The following is a 13,999-nucleotide window of genomic DNA, read 5'->3' on the forward strand; positions in this document are numbered from 1 at the left end:
TACATCCGCCCCTTCCTGCAAAAAATGGGAAAGCTGAGGTCATTAAGCGTGGCTGCTACACGACATTTGTCTGTTTCACAATTGCTCCTGATGCTCGGTCCTCTGTCCTGAGCTGTGTGTGGCGTGGCGGCTCCATGTCAGGGTTCCGGAGCCCGAGTGTCCGGTCTGTGAGCTAGCTGGAGCTCGGGCAACTCACTTAACTCCTCTGGGCTCCAGTTTCCTCATCTGGGAGCGGGGCAGATGAGCTGTATATCTGCTGCAAAGATGCAACGAGTCAACACTTGCAAATGATCTAGAAAGCGGCTGGCACTGGGGCAGCTCCGGGCTTCCGAGGGGTCATCCTGAAGGCTACGTCGTGGAGTTTGCAGTCAGGGTGCTTTATACTAACTGCCGAAGCAACGGAAACCTCCGTGAGATACAATAGGGCTTATTTTCTCGTGCATCATACACCATTTATTTAGCAGATGGCATTGTGGTGATTCCGGGATCCTGACCCCTCCCGTCTTGTGGTGGCAGAATCTGCTAGATCGTCCCCAGGGTGTTTCAATGGATCCTTTCCCTTCAGACGGTCAAGGACAAGAGAGAGAGACAGTGAGAGAGAGAGAGAGAGAGAGAGAGAGAGAGAGTGAGATCATGAGATCACGTGGGACATTGTGTCTCCAAGCCTTGAAGTCATGTACACTGCATTTACCATTACCACAAGCTCAGTCCCCCGGCCCCCATGTGACTGCAAGGGGAGCTGTAAAATGTCCCCTTCTTCCTGGCTCCGGGCAGGGGGCCTCTGAGGGCACTCGTAACCATCAGAGCCTGGGTTCAAGACCGAGACGAAGAGCCTGAACAACCAAATATATTGAAGCTTTGGGGGCAAAAAGCCGGGAACAGCTGCCCCAGGAGTGAAGGCCCACAGCCCAAGTGGCCAGACAGCCATTCACACGGGAGTAGTTAGACCCCGGACACAGCCAAGCAGATGGGTCACCTGCAGTATAAACCACTGAAGAATCATACTGAGTTCACGGACTGGACCACTGTTCACTTTTGCCTGATGTCCCCCTCCCATCCAGACTGTGAGAAAGCAAGAGAAGTTAGAATGAGGCACCAAGATAATAATCAGTATTATCATATCATATCATATCATATCATATCATATCATATCATATCATATATCATATCGTATCCTATCCTATCATATCATATCATATTACATTATAATGTTTATTACATATTATAGTCATATTATTACATAGATAGAAAATAAACTACCTATGCATTGTATCCCTTCTTTATATTGAGAAGACTTGGGGGTTTCTTCAACGCGGAGATGATAAAAGCCGTTGCCAACGCAACATGCAGGCACTGTCTCCCGGTGTGCGGCAGGCTGGAAGTTCCTCGAAAGCCCTCAGCCCTGCGATGTCCAGGCAGGAGAACACGGTGTCCGGGATGACCGAGGCTTGCCTGGCTTCATACACAGTGACGAATGGGGTCTTGCACCCAGAAGGGGATGAGCAGAGCAGGACAGAACTCACGGGGGAAGCCCGAGTGGTCGCCTTTCCTGAGCCGCTCTGGAAACCCCCAAGCGTAGATGTCAGGGAGCTGGGTGGAGAGCACTGTGCATACTGACGGCAGACACAGGCAGGGACAAGGGGGCCTGGGGGGCAGGATGGGAAGAGAGCGCTCGGCCCCCTGGGACACCCAGGTCAGAGGAGAGACGTCCCCAGGGCCCAAGGAGGAAGCAAGGGGTCCCGGCCACCAAGGGCAGAGAGGATTTCAGGAAAGAGAAGCCCCTTCAGCGGATGTTCTCGGGCCTCATCCTCTTTTCTCACTCCCAAAACGGCCCATCGAATCTGGAAAATGTAGTTGGTTACCCCTTAACAGAGAAGGGCTTTGTTTCTAATGGAAGACCTCCATTTGACTTCAGATCTCTGTTTCAAGTGAGCGGTCTTTAGCAATCGCTTAGCCTCGCTGGAGCTCCATTTCCTAAAGCACAACAGAGGGGTTCTTACTAATCTCAATCCAGCCTAGAAGGCTCTTGTAGGACAAATGAGACCCTATACAACGATGTGCTTTAGACGCCTACATGAACGCATGTCCCTAGGTATTTGTCCCCGGACCCGGGTTCCTCAAGCTCAGGGGCCACTCTCACCAAGCCGGTACTTTGTAAAGTCTGCCTAATCAGTGGACGCACGAATGAAGTGTGTTCCTGATGTCTTCTTTCCATGTACAGAAGCATGTCAATGCTTGAAAGATATTCCAACAAAGGGCAAGGGGGAAAAATAGCTTCTGTTAACAGACGGCACGACTAGAAAGTCATCTTCCAATAGGTGACCAAGTAGTTGACAGGATTCTCTGTTTCAGCAGAACAGGAAATTCTCCAGGATTGCTGTATACCTGAAGTGAATGATTCACAAGTGCATTTCTACGTAGTTAAGCAGTTTATTTCTCTAAAAGGGAACCTCTTGCCCTGTTGGTGGGAATGCAAACTGGCGCAGCTGCTCTGGAAAACAGTGTGGAGGTTCCTCAAAAAATTAAAACCAGAACTACCCTACAACCCAGCAATAGCATTATTAGGAATTTACCCAAGGGATACAAGAGTACTGATGCACAGGGGCGCTTGTACCCCCAATATTTATAGCAGCGCTTTCAACAAGAGCCAAAGTATGGAAAGAGCCCAAATGCGCATCAACTGACGAATGGATAAAGAAGATGTGGTTTATATATACAATGGAATACTACTTGGCAATGAGAAAGAATGAAGTCATACCATTTGCAACAAGGTAGATGGAACTGGAGGGTATTATGTTGAGTGAACCAAGTCAGTCACAGAAAGACAGATCCCATATGTTTTCATTATGGATCTTGAGAAACTTCACAGAAGACCCTGGGGAAGGGAAGGGGGAAAAATAGGTACAAACAGAGAGGGAGGGAGGCAAACCATAAGAGACTCCTAAATACAGAGAACAACCTAAGGGTTGATGGGGGAGGGCGTGGAGAGGGGAAAATGGGTGACGAGCATGTAGGAGGGCGCTTGTTGGGATGAGCACTGGGTGTTGTATGGAAGCGATGAATCATGGGAATCTACCCCCAAAGCCAAGAACACATTTCGTACACTGTACGTTAGCCAATTTGACACATAAATTATATTTAAAACCTTTTTTTTTTTTTACGTTTATTTACTTTTGAGACAGAGAGAGACAGAGCATGAACGGGGGAGGGGCAGAGAGAGGGAGACACAGAATCGGAAGCAGGCTCCAGGCTCCCAGCCATCAGCCCAGAGCCCGACGCGGGGCTCGAACTCACGGACCGCGAGATCGTGACCTGAGTTGAAGTCGGCCGCTTAACCGACTGAGCCACCCAGGCGCCCCTTAAAACCTTTTTTTAAAGGAACTAAAAAAAAAGTTTATTTCTCCAAAGAGCAACTGTGCGATTTGAAACCCTGACCCCAACCAGCCAAACTTCCAAGCTCTATGCTTCATATTTTGTTTGCATTTTTTCTGATTTATCTTACATTCGGCCTGTGATTCAGGGACTTACATCTTCAGCTGTTGATCACCTATTTATCTAGTTTTGAAACCACTGATCCATCTCGTTGATCTAACTGGACGCTACCGCCCGAAGAGGGGTAGATGTCATAAAACTTTTTTTGCATATTCTGTCCCCCTCCGAGAGCTCCGCATGCCCGTTCACATAACATGCTTCTCGAAGAAATGTTTGTTCCATGAATGAGCCCATAGATCCATGTCAAAGTAAGAGAGAACTTGTGTTAATTTACACTCTTCCTGTTTCTCAGGGTCACCGTGAGCCATAAAACTAATATGATTTATGGCAGTGTGTATATATCAACAGTGTGTTTTTTTTTAAATATTATTATCCCACATAGAATGAAGACACATCGGAAGAAATTATCCATGAGAGCGGGTAACTATTAGTCTCTGCTTATTCATTTCTTTTTCTTAGGTATGAAACACAAAACACTCAAGAATTCATTTCATACATCGCCCCAGGCTATAGCTGAAGCACACTGTTCTGCTCTAAAAGAGTTCCACCCCTTTCTGTCATGTGAGGGTCAGGATTTAAGGCCTTTTTAATTTCTAAGACTTAGTATCAGGTCCAGTAAAGGTAATGCCGTCTGATAACACAAATTCTGTCAAAGGGTCTCTATTTTTTTTATCAGGGTGAGAAGCTTGCCAGTTTAGCAGTTTGGAATCTCTAAGCCTGTTCGAACCCCCTTCGAGTGGTTTCCATAAAGATATTATAATATATGCCTTTTCCCTACTCTCGGATTTGTAAAACCCAAAACCCTGGAAGATCATTAATTTTCAAACCAACGTGTCGCTTTCTTTACTGAACTTGTTTTGAAGTTTTCTACCCTTAAATGGGTTTTCTTTCACGCTCAATCATCCTGATGTGGCTTGTGACAATCTAGTGACATTTTTTTAGGTTGGTGGCAATTATCACCCCTCGGAGTTGCATTTTCCAGCCTGGAGAGAGGGTGATCCTTGATTGTGACCAACTAATCTTGTGTTGTATCTTACCTTGAACGTTTCACAACATATCGTCAGATCTGCTTATTTGGCGTGCCAGGAACAACAGGTATCAGCTCTCCCACGTTGTAAACAGGGAAATAATGCTCAGAGAGGTTAGGCGACTCTCCTGAGGTCGCACAGCTCTTGGCAGACCCTTGACTACAACGTGGCTCTTCCCTACACAGTTCCTGCATCTGCTTATGTGGACGGCCTCCCACACCCTGGGCCAGAGAGAGAGTATAAAGGTGCTTCTGTCCCCGGGCTGAGCCTGTGTGAGGCCCGGCTACACTGAATGTGCTTGAGATTCAGCTACTGCTCATTCCCTATAACACATTTTCTGTAATTTAAGTGACTCCAGAGGGTTTCTGCCACTTGTAAGTTTATAATAAACTTATGAAAGGGAGTATAATGAAACACAGTCGTTTTTTCATCAGTCACAGCCATCCCCGGAAGCTGTGTGGAGGAATAAGTTAGGCCATGGATGTTCCTCCAATAAGAGCAAAAATACATATGGTGGTGGGGGGCGGGGGGCTTGGGGGGCTCAGTCGGTTAAGCGTCTGACTCTTGATTTCGGCTCAGGTCATGATCTTATGGGTCATGGGTTCGAGCCCCACGTCGGGCTCTGTGCTGACAGCAGGGAGCCTGCTTGGGATTCTCTCTCTCTCTCTCTCTCTCTCTTTCTCTCTGCCCTTCCCAATTCACACTTTCTCTAAATAAATAAATAAATACATACATACATAAATACATAAATAAATAAACTTTAAAAGATGTTTTTAAATGATAACGCTAAAAAGGAATGAATACACATGGAAGGAAAGCTGTGTGCTCTGGGAGCTGGGGACATAACGGTGAGTAAGACAGAAAAGCCCGCTGCCAACACGTTTGGGTGGAAAGAGGAGCAGTGTAGACAGGCGGGGGAAGACGATTTGTCTTCACTGTGCTCTCCTGTCAGGGATTTACTCTTCATGATTAACTACTGTGTCGAGTATGCTTAGCACTCGACCATGAATGCCTTAGGACACCTTGGTTCTAATTTCTGTCTTCAGTGAACTCTTAGTTGGGTATTCAGCAAGGTATTTAACCCCCCCCCCCCGGATCCCAGTTTCCACGAGTGTGAAAGGAGAGGCGTGAGGTCACTCCTTAGTCCCTTCTGTTCAGAACCCCCCCGCCCCTCCCAGTGCAGGTGCAGTGGCAGGGGGGCCTGCGAGCAGGGCTGAACTTGAGGAGCTGAAGCATCGGGTCTGCTGGAGGAGGCAGAGTGGGGGCCACAGAGAGAGATTTCCAGCAAGAAATGGCCCCATGGCCATCCTTTACTCTGTGCTCACCGTTTCTTTGCCTTTCAGCGCAGGGTCAGGGGTGAGATTTCCCCCAGAAGCTCGTTCTCATTCCTCTCAAACAGAACTCAAGCAGGAGTCACAAAAATGATAAAGGGCTGGGGAAATGGGACCCCAGGGGGACTTCCGGGCAATGGATTATTTAGCCTGGAGAGAGAAAAGCTGAGGGATGTCTTCTTGGAAGGCCTTGGGTTACAGCAGGTTAAAGGGAAAGTTCCTGGGCTGTAAAAGCCAAGTTCGGGGCTAGAGGCGAGGTTGGCAGGCTCTCCGAGGTGGGCTGGGAGCTGCCTGAGAGGCAGGGCACGGCTGGCCGCCGTTGGGCACCCCGTGTTTGCATGTGGGCATGAAGCCTGCCATCCAAGGCACAACCTGGGGCCGTCCAGCACAGCGGGGTCTCCTGCTCTGCGCCCTGCCAGGAAGGCTCAACCCGAGCGCAGGGAAGGGCCGGACAGGTTCTCCCTCCCTCTGTAGAACTTCTGCATGGATATCGGACACCCAGACATTCTGTCTTCTGTTTGTGCTCCGTCCCCACCACCAGAAGTTCAGATCACCAGTTATGAGTCCTCTGTATATTTCCTATCAACCACTATTTTCTTTTCATCCCCTTTGGACTTTCTGGATTTCACCCACACCCCCACCCCCCACCGCCCCAGTAACCTGCCAAATCAAGATGAAAATATCCTGGCTCCCGCCCTTGCAGAATGATAGTATTAAAAGAAAGGGCAAGCTGAGTGATTTAAGAGCATGTTGCACAAGTTTGTTATTGTATAGACAGAGTGAGGAATGTGGTGCCCTATAGCTGGTTTGCAGTAGCTCAGAAAAGCCAAAGTCAAATATTCAGGAGTTTTTCTAGCCAGGTAGTAAAGCATTGGTACCTTGAAATTGGCCTCGGTGAGAGTATTTTCGCCACAGAAATTAGCAAATGCTACGAATCAAGGTTTCCTCTGTTCGCCTGGAGACCCAGTTCACTCAAACTTCCCTGGATATAAGAACGTGAGATGAGGCTTAGATTTGTTTACATATGTTTGGGAAAAGGGGAAAAAAATCTCCAATGACAATATTTTGGAATTTAGAATATTTTATTGTATATATTATGAGGATAAATATACCATATATCTTTTAAAATTAAAATTAAGTGTACAATTTTTTAAAAAGTGTTTTTAAGCTTATTTATTTATTTTTGAGAGACGGAGAGAGCAAGCAGGGGAGGAACAGAGACAGAGGGAGAGAGAATCCCAAGCAGGCTCTGCACTGCCTGCACGGAGCCTGGGGTGGGGCTCGAACCCACAGACCGTAAGATCACGACCTGAGCCGAAGTCAGGAGTCAGAGGCTTCACCAACTGAACCACCCAGGTGCCCCCAAAGTGTATAGTTTTTTAAACAACACGGGAAACGTGGCAAACGTGCTTTTGCCAGGTAAAAGCTAGGACGCCTGTATGCCTGTGACACACGGGTGATGGTGTTGGATTGTGTGAACAGGTTCGCTAGCTGGTATTCATCGCTCTCGGCCTGACACGGATGCCTGTAGGGCTCCCCACCGCCGGTCCCTAAACCTGTGCCTCCCTGCGGACCCGTCCTGGCCTCACGGCACATCCGTGTGGTTATTTGTGGGGCTCTGCCTTCACCGAGACTCTTCGGTGCCAACCTAGGTCCCCGAGAAGCTCCAGTCCCAGGGCCATGTTCCCTTCAGTGCCCACTTTGCCTGAAATCAGCAGTCACTGGACCCCTCAACCAGTGTGCCCCATCTGGGTGAACCCGTCACTTAGTGTCACGGCGGATGCACTTTGTCCTCCTATCCCCTGCCCTTGTCTTGTTACTGCTTTCAGAGAGATGCGGCGCCATGGTTAACCATTTTGGAGGTTAAGTTCAGGCTGTAAGAAACCATTTTATTGAAAACGCAGAAACGGTTCTTACGTTATCTACTTGTGTATGGTAACGGCATTTGCCAAGGCTTGATGGTTGCTGATAGAGAAAATTTCTAGTAGGGGCGCCCGGGTGGCTCAGTCGGTTAAGCATCGGACTTCGGCTCAGGTCATGATCTCGTGGTTCATGGGTTCCTGCCCCACGTGGGGCACTGTGCTGACGGCTTGGAACCTGGAGTCTTCTTCGGATTCTGCGTCTCCCTGGGTCTCTGCCTCTCTCTCTCTCAAAAAAAAAATACGAACATTGAAACAATTTTTTAAAAAAAATTAAAGTAATCAATGTTGGAAGCTTTTGTCCAAGAAGGGAACACAATCTGTAAACTACTCCAGAATTGGTGGACATGATGTATTTGCAGGGGGCGGGGCTGGATTTTTTTGTTGAGTATTGCCGACCCCCTGGGAGTGAATGCCTCTTCCACGTGCAGTTATTAGGCACCCTGCACATAAGAGAAGGCATAACCCCACCACTCCACTGTTCTCTGTCTGAATGCAGAAACTTTGTCTATTGTTTGTGCCGTCGGGCTCTCAGCACCTAGAATGTGGCAGGCACACGCCCCTGTTTGCTCCATACTCATTCGGTGGGTAAAGAAGACACCGGGTAGGTTATCACTCCCCTCTGGGAACAAAACGCTCGGGATTATATAATTGGGAAGGCAGTCGCTGGGGTGGGAAGAACACGCAGTGTGAAGTCAGTCAGACTTTTGTTAGAGCCCTGCCAACATACCAGCATGAATAAGATGTTTATCGGTTTTGACACTGTTTCATGTAAAATGGAGATCACGACTATGTGGTCGAAGTCCTCATGAGTGTAGATCAGAAAGTATACTTAAAGTATATGTATAAATGATTTTAGATATAAGCTGTATTTAAAGGATCGCCCCATTCCCTCTCACAGGGGATGCTTAAATAAATGCGGGTCTCCTACTCCGTCCCTGGGAATCCAGGACCCCCAGCCCAGGGAGGACCGTGTTTCCCAAGGGGCAGGAACATCGCTTGACTCGGGACCCAGGGAGCGTGGAGCTGAGGGCGCCACGTCATTACAAGTATCTGGGAGGAGCTGGGAGGAGGCTCGCACAAGAGGAAGCGCACTCATGGAAAATGCTGGTATGTTCTGCTTTAACGACTCCTTTGCCTTAGGAGGAAAGGAGGTGCTGAACAAGTTCTGCTCATCCGGCTCACGAGTTCAACGTCAGTGAGTTGATGGTCGTTTATGGAGTACCCGGGAGAGAAAACAGAGCCCCCTGAGTCACGACTGCAGTTCTGTGTGCCCATGGAAAAGTTGACCCCGATGAGCCTCCCGCTGTGCCCTGATAGCCTTGACCGAGCCACTCGGCCTAACTAGCTGGTTAGACCTTGAGTAGCTGCACAGTAATCGTGTCTTCAAAAAGCATCTCGCCAGTAACTGTTTCTGTTCCTCAGTTTAATGGTTGTGGACGCGGCTGTGGTTCCATGATTGTCCATGGCCATTGCTAACGATTTATCCCGTGACCGTGTGCTGATTTCGCACCTCGTGCCAGGCTCTGGGCGAAGCTCTAAGAACGCGAAAGAAATACACCCCAGCCTTGCCTTTCTGTCTGGTGAAGGCCAGAGGCAGGCAGTCACCAAAGTGCTGCGTGGCCCAGTGACCACGCGTGCAGGGGGCGCCGGAGGGCGGGGGGCGTGGCAGCAAAGCCCGGAAGGGAACTGGCAACAGAAATGACCCTCAGCGGAGACTCAAAGCGCTCAGGGGGAGACAGCGCGGGGTCCCTCAGCGGGGCCAGGCCCCTTGAGGGTCGATACTGCATCTGCCACGGGATCTGCAGACTCGCCTCGGCCAGCCCTCCAGCCTTTGGCGTCGTCCCTGGAAGGCTCATCCTATAAACCAACCTGTTTATGTGTATCGTGAATTTCACTAGGGTTTCACATCTCTGTAAGGCGTGTTTCCACTTCCTGAATTCTTTTAAGGGTGCCTATGTCGCAAAGACTTGCCTCTCCCCTGCCCCCCACCCAGGAGGAGAGGGAGCCTGGTTTAGGAAATCCATCACAAATCATGCCTTTAATGCCGGACGCATTTCCGGTAAGTCGGGCTGCCCCCATCTGAACTCCTGACGGTAATAAAATTACAGCTTTATTTATGGTGACAGCAGCACCGAGCTGTCACCCAGCTGATGACACATGAGAGCAGTACGTCTCGGGAGGAGGGCTCTTCTGACGTGTGTCTAGAAGACGGAGGAAATGCTTCAGGAGTAGGTTCAATCAGCGAAGGAGGAAATGTCAGAGAAGAGAAAGCCTGCACGACGAAGACCCAGAGGAAGAAGGCTTTTTTGGTCGTTTTATCGTGTTTTTTTTTTTTTTTTTTTTTTTTTAATTTTTACCTGTGGACTATTCCAAAACCATTCAAAACTAAACTGAATGCCTCTGACCACTTAGGGAATCAATTTACTTGCCATTTTCATTAAATGGTTACGATGACCACTGCTGATTTTTTTTCCTGGTTCTTAGCCTACAGAAGATGCTTTTAAATTATTAAAGTTATGCCACTGGTCGTAAGGATGCTAATGAGCCAGAATAGTATATTAGGAACATGAACTTGCCAGAGAGGCACCTCTTACTTTAGATAGAGACTCTGAAAATATGCTACTGACCTTCCCTGACCTTCAGTTTCCTCGCGTGTAAACAGGGATAACAGTCCTGATGGCAGAAAGTTGTTATCAAGTTTAAGTGACATAGAATGTGGGAAATGACAGCAAGGGGCACGTATACAAGGCGTACTCAACGCGCAGCAGCTTTATTCACACTGTCTTCAAGAAAAAAAAGGAAAATTCCCCAATAGAAACTGAGGCTAGACGTTTCTTTAAGGTCTTCAGGTATCTGCTGTGATCAGTTGATTCTCTCCATTTATTAAAAATAGAATAAAGTATAATTATCCATAACTAGTTGGTCCTGGGTTAACTTTCAACTAAAAGAGAAAACACATCCGTAAGAATTTGTAACATGTGAGGACAGGATTTGTTCCACCTTCAGAAGTGATTATCGGTAAAAACATAGAGTTTTGTACAACTGGGGTGGGGGGCGGGGGGCTTGAGGTTACGGGGCCCTGTCGCTTTCTAGCTCTGACTTTGGGTAAGTGGTCCATTGCCTGAGTGCCTCGAACCTTGTTTTCTGTAGCTATGAAATAAGAATGGTGGCATTTCCTTCTCTGCTGTGGTTTCATGATTCAACAAGGTACCATTAACATTTTTGATCTCTGGAGTTATAAAATGAAGACATTTCATGCTGAAGCCACATGAGACTAGGGGTCACTGAGGAAAGGCCATAAATCAGACCAGGAAAAGCAACGTGATTCTGGTGAAGGGCAACCCAGTAAGAGAGAAAAAATAAAAGACAGGGACCAAAAACGTCGTCTATGCCCCAGGAGGAGAAGGAGCTTGGTGACTCTCCGAGAGTTGCCGGGATGACCGCAGAAGACAGAACTTACGGCGAGACCAGAGTCAGAGCACAAAGGAAAGACCAACCAGGTGATCACAACCCGAGAACGGACGAGACTTCAGGGGCGAAGGCCAAGCTGGGGGGGCAGGAAGACAGCCAGCCACCGTTTCAGGCTGCCGTCTACAAGGATGGCCAGTTCTGGCCACGTTCCCCGCCTCACTCCTTCCCCCTGTATGGAATCCCAGCCTGTGCACCTGACGGCCATCGGTCCGTAAGTGTCATCCGAACCCCAGTCCCCCTCAGTGCACACACATACCACGTTGGGCCTGTTGATACCAAAGAGAGTGATTTCTCCCGTAAAGAGACAATGGCAGTCATTGTTGGCAAGTTGGCTTCCACGTTTCGAGCAAATCGGGGTCGGGTCTCCTTGTTTGGGTGCTAAGACAAGAACTGGGCTTGTGCCCCCAAAGTGTGTTCTGAGTGCACGATCCCCCAACATGGTCAGGAATCCTGGGGCGGCAACAATGGAGTAATCTGTCTTTTTTTTTTTCCCATGCGGGTCCCTCCACGCCAGGGGCTAAGATTACCCAACTCCGCTCCAGGTGCAGGACTGACATTCATCTTTCCATCCACTGTCCTGCGATATTGTGAAAGGGATCATTTCTACTCAACACTTAAAGCCTGTGTTCCCTGTCACATCTGATGATAGGATTTCCCTCGCCTGTATTAGGTTTACATTATTCAGATACTGTATCAAAGGGCCGTTGTTTTATTGAGTCAGGAAAATAAATTAAGTCTTTGAGTGGTGGATGACTTCGATAAGCAACTCTATTTGTGGACACAGAGGGCGTGGGTGATTCTCGATGTCTCTCTAGCTGAACTTATCTATCCCGGGACCGCTCCAGCTTGCCTAGAATTCAGACGACTCTGCAGGAAGCCACTGGCTGTGGGGCACAGAGAAGCTTTTCTGCTCTGTTTATTAAATGGGGTGTTGGTTTGCAGCACACTGATTTAAAGCATGAGCTCTCCGCAGGCAATATCCCTCATGTGTGCAGTGAGGATTTCAGCTTGGATTCCTGTGACGGTTGAAAATCAAACCTTTCTTTTGTGGAAAATAGATCCTACTACTTAGCAAGGATTCTAATGAAAGAACCCCATCCAAGATTACTCAAGAGTGAGACGTCACCGCAGAATGAAATTTGTCGGTCGAGCAGTTTGTCGTGGCAAAGAGTTGACCTCAATTAAGGAACGAGAGACAGCAGAGAAAGAATTGAAGATGGAGAAAAAACATGAAATTAGCATTTATTGAAGGTCTCCTTCAAATCAGTTTCCATGCTAATGATCGTAGATGGATATTTATGTAAACCTCTCAGGAAACCCTCTTTTATAGATGAGGAAGTTGAGCACTGGTAGATCAGGTTACACACTCAGTGTAGACCCGGGAGATGATAGAGCTGCCTCCAATGTCATGCTCGACTATCGTTTTATACAACAGCACATGATAATATTTAACCCTGCAGGATGGTGTTTCTCGACTGTTTAGACTGGTAAGTGCATCAGTCATACAAGCTAAGGTTCCTTTAAAAAAAATTAATACGCACATTAAAAAACAAGACAAAGGGGGGTGCCTGGGTGGCTCAGTCGGTTGAGCGCCCGACTTCGTTTCAGGTCATGATCTCGTGGTCTGTGAGTTCGAGCCCCGCGTCGGGCTCTGTGCTGACAGCTCAGAGCCTGGAGCCTGCTTCGGATTCTGTGTCTCCCTCTCTCTGACCCTCCCCCATTCATGCTCTTTCTCTGTCTCAAAAATAAATGTAAAAAAAAAATTTAAAAAAAGAAATATTTAAAAAACAAGACAAAGGTGGTCATGTATGTTTACACTTGGTGCTTTGATAAATAAAACATTTTATGGCATTATTGTTCTTTTTAAAAATTAATCGGCACAACTTTGGAAATGAGTAAGAATCATAAGATTCAGGCAAAAGAAATTGTATATAAGTACAATAGAGTTGTGGTCGATAAAGTTGTTTCTCATGGGGATAGAGTAACAATTTTGTTACCGCCACGTATGTTCGCTGAGGCCGAATGATTAAGTAGATGGAATTTTTGGGGTTCAGATAAAGTACGTGGAATTATTGGGGTGCCGATAAGGAAGGAGAGGGGACTATAATCATCCAAGTGCTAATTGGTTAGAGTTAAAGACGGTGATACTCGACTAGCTTCACACAGACACGTAAGGTTACAGTAGAAATATTCATACGTGTGTGCACACACGGGTTGACATACACACATAAACACATATGTGTTTTTCCTTGCTCTGTGAGCTGAGAGGGCCCAGAAACAATGACACCTGAGTAGCATTTAATGCCCAGAGCTTGGTTTCGAATATCGTTCACCAGTAAGAGGAACCAGGACTCCTTGGAGAGATAGTTTGTTTTCAAACCAGGGCTGAGACTTTAAAGGTGATCCGGGAGTATTTCGCAGCCTCCCCACCCCCCAAAACAAAATGGTGTTAAGCAAGAATGAAAACAAAAATCCACCACCATGACGGGACACAGGAGTCAAGTGGCAGAGCCTGATGGTCAGAACTAAAAAAGCTAAGTGTCAAAATAAATAAAGTAGGATTGGAGGGGCGCCTCGGTGGCTCAGTCGGTCAATCGGTCAATCGTCCGACTTCAGCTCGGGTCGTGATCTCACGGTTCATGGGTTCGAGCCCCACGTAGGGCTCTGTGCTGGCAGCTCGGAGCCTGGAACCTGCTTCGGATTCTGTGTCTCCCTCTCTTTCTGCCCCTCCCTGGCTCACACTCTGTGTCTCAAA

Source organism: Lynx canadensis, chromosome A3 (assembly GCF_007474595.2).
Source record: "Lynx canadensis isolate LIC74 chromosome A3, mLynCan4.pri.v2, whole genome shotgun sequence".
NCBI lineage: Eukaryota > Metazoa > Chordata > Mammalia > Carnivora > Felidae > Lynx > Lynx canadensis.